General features: G+C 42.8%; 1 protein-coding gene across 3 annotated transcripts in view; it reads left to right on the forward strand.

The window, feature by feature from the left end:
* Positions 1–10,580: 10,580 nt before the first annotated feature.
* Positions 10,581–10,585, forward strand: part of LOC147446492 (uncharacterized) — a 2,319-nt gene continuing 2,314 nt past the window's right edge. For 2 of the 3 annotated variants that reach the window (XM_086525703.1, XM_086525705.1), the window contains exon 1: positions 10,582–10,585. This exon is cut by the window's right edge. The gene's annotated coding sequence lies outside the window, so the exon portion shown is untranslated. The other variant, XM_086525704.1, reaches the window with a different exon arrangement.

The following is a 10,585-nucleotide window of genomic DNA, read 5'->3' on the forward strand; positions in this document are numbered from 1 at the left end:
CCTTTCAAGAATAGTCTCTTAAGAGTAGGCTAATGTGTGTGCTCTTCAACCCTTAAGGTCTTATACTTGGCTACTTGTACTACCTTGCTTTTGTGCACTCTCATAGGTATTCTACCCATATTCTTTGCAATACATCACCAAGTTTGAACAAATTATGCCAAATCACCTAATTGAGCAGGTACGTAGGTTCAAAACCACATGTGGCCTAGGGACTGGCATTGGATTAGCATATGCACGGTCCTTGGGTCCCATGCTTGGTATGGAATTGTTCCAAGCGGCGGTCCAAATTTTGCAGGTGTGGCTCCACTTGAATAAGAGCTCTAATAATGCAATCATGGAGCATAATCCATTGGAACAATTGGTGTGTACGAGCTACATGAGCATGAGTGGCAGTAGGTACATATAGGTACTTTGTAAGCCCTACACTACTAGGTAGCAATGCAATACTAAAATGATCGAGGGTGAGGGTGTACCTTTCGTCATGTTGATCATTGGAGTAGGCTGGCCTCCAAGAGAACGTTGATCTAGGTTTGGGAATCAAAGGTATTGCTTGTGTGCTCAAACTATGTTGAGGCTCAAGGGGAAACAACATACGATGGATCCATGAGACTGATTGAAGGAGTCTCCATTTGCAATAGGGTCGGTGGTTTGGCCTTGGTAATGTCCAAGAATATCATAAGACTTGTCTAAGGACAATCAATTCCTTTGTTTTGCCTCTCCAATTGGACAATACTATGGATGATGTCATAGACCATCCGTTGTTGCTCCTCTAGATTGGTGGCAATAGACGTGGATTGTACAACATCTAACCAACCCAAATGGTATGTGTAACCCGTGTATAGGCTGGTCAGAGTTTTAGTTTGTACTCTCAATTTCCATTGAGAAATACCTCTTCTAGGATTGATAAACCTACTTCCCTACCCCCTTCATACTTACTAGCCACAGGTTCAGATCAAGTAGCTCTACTAAAAGTTTCCATTAGGTGACTAAAAACACTAGCACTGGGATGTGGAGCCAAGACATGCACGTTTTGACTTGTACTCTTAGGTTTTCTTATAGGGTACCCCTCCATCATGTCATAGTTGGAGGAAGAGTCACTAGCTGCAACATGTAGGTCTTGGATTGCACTACCTTGGGTCCCAGTCAAAGGCCCAAAACCTAACATGGGTGGGTAGTGGGAACCTGCATAAATTAAGGCACTCTCTATTTTCTTAGGCTCTTGCACTCATCCATAGCATAAATATATGTGACTTTAGTGTCTGACAAGTGTTGGTAAGTGCCCTAAGACATTTTCCTTCAGTTTTTTGTGTGTTTTGTCTCTTCGTTTTCTTAGTTTCTTCTTTTTCCTTTTTTTTTTGGTTGATGATCACAATGCAGATTAGGGCATGCAATAGCTCAAAACAAGTGTCTTTCTTGCTTGGGAGATCTTGGTGCACATTACAACCTTGGGGGGTGCACCGTTCAGTACCCCTATATAATGTGTGTTCGCGGGGTATTAAAAAACCCCCTCTTTTAGCATGTCGAATGAATAAAATGACCGTTTATTTTAGGCATTTTTTCCAAAATTGAATATAAAAACCCCTTATTTTAATGTATATCTCTTAAATTGCATAAAATTTTTGCATTTAAAAACCCCTCCTTTCGAACTCACGTTATACATTAACATGGTTACATAGTGCACCACCCGAGCTTACAACACAGCTTTTGACCAACCAAGGTGCTCGTAACCCTTAGAACAAACAGTTTCTACCTAGGTGAGTGGGTGGAAGTGAAAGTTTAAGGGAGGCTTTTGGAGGGAAAGGTGAAGCCTTCATCCCACATACCTCATTCTACCCTTGGAGGAGTAGGGTATATATATATAGCTTTAGACATATTTACTATCACAAAACCAAGACCAAGATCATGCTCGAGCTCGAGCACAGGGACAACATCAAGGGGGTTTTTCTTTTCAATAATAAAAAAAAGAAACAAAAATGATTCCTCTTTCCTTTCGATTTGTGTTGGCATTTTTTTTCTTTTTCTTTTTCTTTTTTCTTTTTCTTTTTTTTAATTTTTTGAAATTTTTGAAATTAAAAAAATAGAAGCTTCTTACTTATGCAATACTAGATGACTATGTGTGTGAGTGGCCTACTTGCTACTGTGGCGACAAATCAAAATGAACAAAATGAAAGTAGACGCACAAATAGAATTGATAGATCTAAACTACTAATGGCCATATCTGTGTAGATAGTACCCAAAATCAAAAGCAAATGCAGTTGAATGAAAAAATTGTAACATTTAATAACAACACATAGTGCAACTAGAGCTTTGTCAGGCCTAGGGTAAGACCAGGCAGGACAAGGGCCAAGACAGACATGCGATACAGGGGGTCCCTATTACTAGATATGTAGGGCCTATAAAGGGCACGGTGGGGTGGAAAGTGGCATGCTCTAGTTCCCAGTCTTTACACTGGTATCAGAGCTCAAAGGAGAGTAGCCATGGAGGAGAGGGGAAGGAGACATGGTTGCATGGCTTGCATGGATTCTCTCTCTCTCTCTCTCTCTCTCTCTCTCTCTCTCTCTCTCTCTCTCTCTCTCTCTCTCTCTCTCTCTCTCTCTCTCTCTCTCTCTCTCTCTCTCTCTCTCTCTCTCTCTCTCTCTCTCTCTGGTTTTTTCCCTCTCTCGTCTTCAAGCTGTCGTGACTACAAGAATCCACCCTAGGCTTGACTGTGAAGCAGGAGAGCAAGAATGACCACTTGCAAAGGAAAGGGGGTGGGGTTGACTTGCACAAAAGGTGGCATAGTCGGGCTTGATGGGAGCACCTCGCATGGACAAGAAAATTCATCACATGTAGAAAACACCGAACTAGGCACACAGGGTGCTATGCATCATTTTTTTTTCCGTGCGCTTTTTGCAAGTGGCTGACATGGAGGAAGTTTCATTTTGTTCACATTGAGGGAGCCCTATTTTGGGCACCCCTCCCATCTTCGTAAGGGATTTCTCCCGTAGAACACCTACCGCATGTAACCTATGATGGTATGTGGCATGCATCAGTTTGTACAACCAGGTGGCGAGGTTGGTAAAATTCCATTATTCCTACAAATCTACAGAGTTGTGCTGTTTTCTGTAGAATTGTGCAATTTTCAAGATCAAAAATTAACTCAAGTTTTCGGTTCTAGCACTAAGGTCCTCGGCATGGCTATGAGCATGGCTTTTAGTGGCAAGGACATGGACCAAAAAATTGTATTTTTTTAAGAGCTTCTAAAGCACATTAACCATATGCGAGGAAGCCACTCGGTTTCATCAGTGAGAACTAGTAGACCTTGATGCGACCTCATGACATGGCGGCTCATGAATTTAGAAGCGAAGGCCAAGCAAGTATAAAGATGCCAATTAATATATGATCAAACATGGGTGATGTAATGCTTCTACGTAGATGAGGAACACAATTCAACAAAAATTCTAAGGACACACTCTTTGATGTTCCCTAGAGTAGATAAGGATGCATACGAGAAGCATGGTTTATGGCCAAGGGCTATGAGCCATCTAGTAGATTACATGCTGCCACAAAAACATAAGGTCTACGATAGTCAGACAGAGATTTTAGTGAGGAAATCAAGACCACGATGATAGGCAAGGCATTTTGCAGGTGTTCCAATATAAACATGATCATTAGGTATCCTATTTCATTTAAATCGGTGTTTTAATCTGTATATGAAATTATTTTACAGGAAGTTGCGGACAGGAATTTACGGATGGAAATTGGCAAGTTCAAATTTTGATGCAACGGCAAGTTCGTTGCTAGTTTTGATTATGCACGCAAGTGCATGGCTCCTAGGCAAGTTTTCTGACCTTGATGTAGTCAGAAATAGTCATAATCAACCCATTGTCGACAAGCAAGATCCAACAGGTTCTCAAGAGTAATTGGCAACAGGTGCATGCCATCAATATTTGGTGACTCAGGTACACTTTTTTTTGTGCCATTATTGTAGTTATTTTTTTGCTTCCAGTACAATGTCCTCTTCAATAAGGTTGAAAATCAACAGTACATCACAGTACATGTTCACTCTATGGAGCATGGCTCCATAAATTTGGTTGGCCATAGATTTTGTGGGCCTCTATTTCTTTGATATGTCCTCCTTGTGCTATCAAGCAGAGGGGAAAAGCAAGGCTTCAAGGAGCCGGCTACATATCTATGTATATGCATTCGATGCATAATCACTCCAAAGCAATTACAGCTTGCCAGAGTGCTGGTAAAATAAGTACACGAAGTACATTGAAGCACAAGCATGCCACATGATGCTACGACTTTTGATGTCAACAATGGTGGTTACAGAACATTGGTAAGTATAATAAATTTAAGTTTCAATGTTGAACTTATTCACTCTTGCAAGATTTTCTACAATGCCAACTTGCCAAGCAAATGTTGCTTTGGTTAAGCACAATGTGGCACTTGAGATAAAATTTCATAGCTCATTCTTGTGATTCTTAATAAGTTGTATGGTTTGGCAAGGCTGATTCTCTATGAAGTTTGACAAGGTTGATTCTCTTTTGCTTTGATATAGAGCACTTGTTAGCTAAGAGCACTCAAGTTCCGTTTGTCTCATCGTGTAGATGAACTTTTGCAAAGCAAGGCTTCACTTTAGGGCATTTGGCCTAGAAATTTCCAAAGTTTGAAATATGTTAGTAGCATACGAACTTGGGAAATCCTGGTAGCATGTCCACCTGTTTTTTATTGAAGGTCGATATGAACCAAGCCTCGAAGGCATACAAGGTACATCCCACAATTCTAAATTTCTCAGCATAAAAGGCTAGGAGCTAGCTTCAAGCAAAGACAACCGCTCTCAGAGAGGCAACAAGGTTAGTACATTCCCAGTTATACTTGTTTTTTTTGTAATTTAACATTTTATTTGTAAAATATTTCTCTATAGTGCAAAACAAAGTGCTTTGTCAACCTTCATGTGAAGCAAGGCTTCTATTTTGTACCAAGGTACTATCCATTGACTTCAAATCAAGGATTAATGGCACACATATTTGGCACTAAGTGAATATAAGCTCAAAGTTTAAGCTTGGCAATGATGCACTGTGATGTATCAATGCATGTGTCATCATGCAAGGCACGTATAGCAGTAGCTCACAAGGTTGAGACTGTCATTGAAGCCAAGGGCTTATCAATCTATTTTCTTGATATGCATGCATGGCATGCAAATAAGATGGAAGTATGTCCACTCCATCATTGTTTACGCTTCCACAATAAACATTAGCTACTTTGTCCAAGAAGAATTGAGGCTAGTAGATGGGCTTACGATCATTGTATATGTATACAACGGTGAGCACTTTACATTATTGGCTCTATGCACAAGGTGCGGCCAATCCCAATGATAGTTTTTATAGGTAGCAAGTAGGCATGGCCTAGCTATCAAGCAACTAATTCATGGCATGACATTAATAGATTAAGAGATCCTCCATGCAGGTAATCTCTTGTGTAAACCCCTGTTATACACAAGCAAATAGGCAAGCTGAGAGTACTAACAAGACTTTAATTCATATCTTGACCAAGACGATAGAGGCTCATTGCACATATTGGGATTTGAAGCTAGCATCAGCTCTATGGGCTGATCGTACTGCGTATAAAGTGGCTATTAATTGTACAACGTTCAAGATGGTATATGGCCAAGAAGCAGTTATGCCCTAGGAGTTTCCATTACAAGCATCATATTTGCCATAAGTATTGGCAAGTATGATCATGGATATGCAAGTTCGGAGCTGTTTTTGCTAAATGCATGCACACTAGGTGTTATGGGTCCTAGTGTTTAGTAAAGGCTGATTTGGAGCGGCATGCACATTCATGACATCGATCAAACAATCACCAATAGAGGTCATGGCTTGGGTTGGGTGCTTGTGGATATTTCAAGTTACCCAAGATGGTTATAACATTGATGATTCCTCATATATGTTGTACGGCACTGTGATCCTTGTTTACCAATCATTTTGGAAGACTGACTCTAAACAATGGGAAAATACACCTTAGTATTGTCATTTATCCAAAGAGGATAGGAAAATTACAAGTGTAATGTTGTGCTAAAGGATATGCAAAGCCCGTACATTAGCACCAAGCAATCCATTTAGAAAGCATGTGTCACTCTAGTTGGAGTTTGCTTACCATAACGTAAAGCATGTTTGCGACTAAGTTTAAGTCGGGTTTTCAACCTTGACACTAGTTCTGGTGGGGTTGTTTACTATGATAAGATGACAAGTCTAGGACTTAAGTTTTGCTGATGAGTTACATCAGCATATTACTTTCATGGAAAGTGAGAATAGGTATTCTTTGTGACACCTCCTCATTGTGATAACTCATTTAGTATATCAAGTGAGTTTATTCGCTATGTTAGATATGGGCCGGTTACACAAAACAGTTGCAAAGGAACAACAATGTGGAAAATCAAGATGTTACTCTTGATTTCATTGAACCTCCTACTAAATCGTGTCCAGTCAAATGAACAGCTGGATCCATGAAGGATGCCACTATGGAAAACACTAGTGTTCTTAAGAAGATACAACCACTTTTGTTTTTGAGGATGAAAACACTTCTCCAAGGGGGGAGTAATGTCAGCCCTAGGGTAAGACCGGGTAGGCCAAGGGCCACGACAGAATGCAGTATAGGGGGTCCCTACTATTAGCTGGGCAGGGCCTATATAGGGCACGAGTGGGTGGAAAGTGGCATGCTCTAGTCCCCATTCTTTACAAGCTTGACACACAGTAGTTCCCCGACAATGAGGCCAAAAATCTCAAGTACAGGGGCCTTGCTATGTGTTGTGTGCAGATGCAGACATTGTGTCACTCATCTTACTATGTCACCATCCACAAGGGAGTCTCGTGCTACAGTAAAGAGTGAGTTCGTTGCTGCTGCTCAACCGCCTCCCCACCGCTAGTGCCAACACACAATGCTCGATCAAGCACTCTCTCCCTCTCCCTCACTCCATCTCCTTCTCCATCGTGTGCTTATGGCTGTAACATCTAACAACAACACATAGTGCAACTGGAGCTTGGTACATAGTAGTTCCCCGGCAATGATGCCAAAAATGTCAAGTGTACGGGCCTTGCTATGTGTCGTGTGCAGATGCGTACATTGTGTCACTCACCTTACTGTGTCGCCATCCACAAGGGAGTCTCACACTCCAATGAAGAGGGAGCCCGCTGGCTCAACAGCCTCGCCGCTCCCAGTGCCAACACACAATGCTAGATCATGCACTCTCTCCCTCTCTCTCTCTCTCTCTCACTCACTCACACTCTCTCACAGGCATAAGAACACGATGGAGAAGGAGATGGAGCAAGAGCACTCTGTATATTGCACACATGAGAATGAGAGAGTTTTAGGTTTACAATGGCTTATCTGTGGGTCCATCCCTTTCGCACATGGGCGTCCCTATTTGACAGGTCTAAACATATAAACCTAATCTTGTAAAGTTTATGGTGCACCTCTCGTCGGCAATCACCCAATCACTGACCATGCGCCTATAGGACAAACAAGCTCGGCCCATGACTCAATATAAGACAAACAATAAGAATGCCATCCTAAGTTAACATGATTTTCGAAGCCCAATTGTCACTAGATAATGTGTCCTTCCCTGAACTGTCACTATCCCCCTGAGGGGATTTTTCCACTTCCATAATTGGCTTTCTCTCCGCTTTTAGGATCTGCCTTAATGGTCAAGTTACCTAGGCAAGCTCTTGCGAAGTGACCAAAGACGTTGCATTTATAGCATGCTCCAAAGAATGTGTTGAATTTTAGAGGAATAACCTTAAGGCCGGCCCCCACATTTACAACCAAATTTTTTGGTTGCGGCTTTCGACTGTCTCGGTAGATGCATACCTTGTTCGCAACGCTACCAATCTTTTTGTTATAGGGGACAAACAACGGGGCTCCTAATGTGTTGGCTAGGTCTTTTAAATTACCACAAAGCCATATTGGAAGGTTGATAAACTAAACTCATACCGGGCATAGGTCCTTCAAAGTATCTGGGGTTTCAAATGATGAATCCCATGGGATCACACATATTGTCGGTCTGTTGAGATAAAGTGGGCTTTAGGCCATAATTTTTGATACTGCTGTAGGGCCGTTAAACTGAGTTATGTACACCCCTTTTGTTACACATTGTACAAAATCTATTGAGACGCCGTGGTTTAGAACTCTCCGGCTATAAAGCCAATCGATGAGTTCAGTCTTTGCTGGTACCCTGTCCAGGAAACCAAATATCAACGTTGTTTCGATCAACTCGGCAAGCTGCCTATTGATCAACATTGGCGGGACGACCAATGTGCATGCATTCTCAATCTCCACCCGCTGCTGCAAGGTCTTCTTTAAAGCATGGAAAGCCTTGTCACCTTTGGCAAAGTCCATGATGGTGGATGATGCATTTTTCTCCTCGAAGGATCTCTCGTTAGGCTCGGATTCCCCTTGTGCTAGGCTACCGTATATCACTGAAATTCAATCTCCAGTTGCATTTTTCGCCTCTTTTAGCTCCGCCAACTTCATGCATGAGGTGTCATTTTGCATAGGCCCAATGAAGTTTGGGTGCTAGGCCCCTTCCCCCTCTTTCAGTGTCCTGACCACTGACCCTGCTGTGGCGCCCTTAGTCTTTTCTCTTGAGGCCACCTTTGCATAAGAAGAATTGCTTGAAACCATGTCAGTTTAATGATGAATCACGAGCCCTCAAGCCTCCCGGTAAAGCCCACAATCGTCGTGCTACTTCGAAGTTCTAAGCCTTGAATGCCTCAAGCAAGGATCGACAATACTCTAAAATGCAAATATCAATGGTTCTTCCGCTATTCAACAACTAATAGAGCAATATTGAATATCATGGTATTGGAGACCCTCGTGAGTCACAACAATATCCATTCGTGCCCCGCTCAAGGAGCGTAGAAGGCCCCCGATGAGGGCAACCTTTAAGGCCCAGGGTGTAGTCGACATGGCCCCCCCACACACACTGCCTAACCCACTTAGTGCAAAGCAGCAAGGCAACTTGGGATCGAATGAGGACCTAACACACCATAGGTTAGCACTCAAAGGGTAACTAGAGATCAATGGCACTTCTTAGATGGTGCAAAAATCATCAACACACAGATCCCTCTAAGAGATCCATCTAGTGTAGACATACAACGAATCACTTAGAGGGATTCCCCATTGGCCCTTTGAATAAACCTTTGGAGGGCCCTCAAAAAGCATCATCTCTGCCCCATAGTCATGCGTTTGCAGGAGGAGCCATTGAATGACCCGTAGAGAGCTGCAACATTTTTGTTTGGGCATGCTTCAACCACTCCCCGCATGGATCAAGGCCACTTTTGACAGGTTGTAGCGTGTGTTTTCAGCGAGGGAGTAAAAGACCACCCGATTAGGGAGTCAAACCGTTTCTTGCTGCAGGTTTATTGAGGAGGGCTTGTACACACCAAGGTGTGCCTGTCCATCCCCTTTTTGAGTGGGCGGGTAATCCTTTACACACTTGTAAAAAGAGCTATTACCAACTACAACATTTATTATTGGTTATGCATTCGTTCTTTTACGAAGAGTCAATGCCTTGGAAGCACTTGGGTTTTGGAGCCCAACCTCGCGTCTGCTACATAAAATCACTTTTCTTCACCTGGCAGCTATCTGAGCTTATGCACGTGGTACCCACACTTGGCCGGAAAGTGTGTAAGAAACCTTAATGTAGGGTGAGGGTTTTGAAGCATGGCTCAACATTGTGCAACCAGTTGAGGTGCGCAAGCAAGAGGGACCCATCTCTCTCTCTCTCTCTCTCTCTCTCTCTCTCTCTCTCTCTCTCTCTCTCTCTCTCTCTCTCTCTCTCTCTCTCTCTCTCTCTCTCTCTCACACACACACACACACACACACACACACACACACACAGGGCTAGAAAAATAAAATTTTCCTAACCAAAGAAAATAAGGGAAAAATTGAAACTCGCTCGATTTTTAGGTCAAAATTTGAAGCTTTTGCCGGTAATTACACTAAAACTTGTGAAAATTTCCCGGTTTTCTTCAAGGCAAGCTCAGAATCTAACCAAGATTTTAGGATTTCAGCCGGTTAAAATACACTCGACCTCGGTTATTTTCTAACACTACACACACACTCATGTGTGCACCCACAAGCTTAGAGCTCAAACATGGAAACTTGGAGTTCATATTGCCTCCCCTTATAAGCCCAACGAGGGGGTAAAATTGCTGCATGAATCAGACCGCGGTTCATGACTTAGGGTGGGTACAGACTAGGCGACGGAAGAAAAATGGAAAGGGGCGTCGATTCTCCATGGCGAAATTTAATTGGTTGGAGTTTGAGGCACTCTTCCGCCGAGCCCTCCATTTTTCTTCCCCCCCCCCCCCCCCCCCCCCCCCCTCGGAAGAGTTGATGGCCTCTCTCAGCCCCCTTCACTTTTTCACTTTTCCTCCTCCACACTGTTCACACTAGGCGGCGGAAGATTTTGGAAGGCTTGTTTCTTCCGCCGGTTCAATCTGACCCAACCTTAGTCCTGAGGATGTCCCAACATGAGGATGCTCCAACATGAGAGTATGATAGTCTCACATGGAAGCCATGGAAGCTTGGAGTCTGGACA

The sequence above is a fragment of the Adiantum capillus-veneris genome, chromosome 12 (assembly GCF_014529385.1).
Source record: "Adiantum capillus-veneris isolate H3 chromosome 12, ASM1452938v2, whole genome shotgun sequence".
Taxonomy (NCBI): domain Eukaryota; kingdom Viridiplantae; phylum Streptophyta; class Polypodiopsida; order Polypodiales; family Pteridaceae; genus Adiantum; species Adiantum capillus-veneris.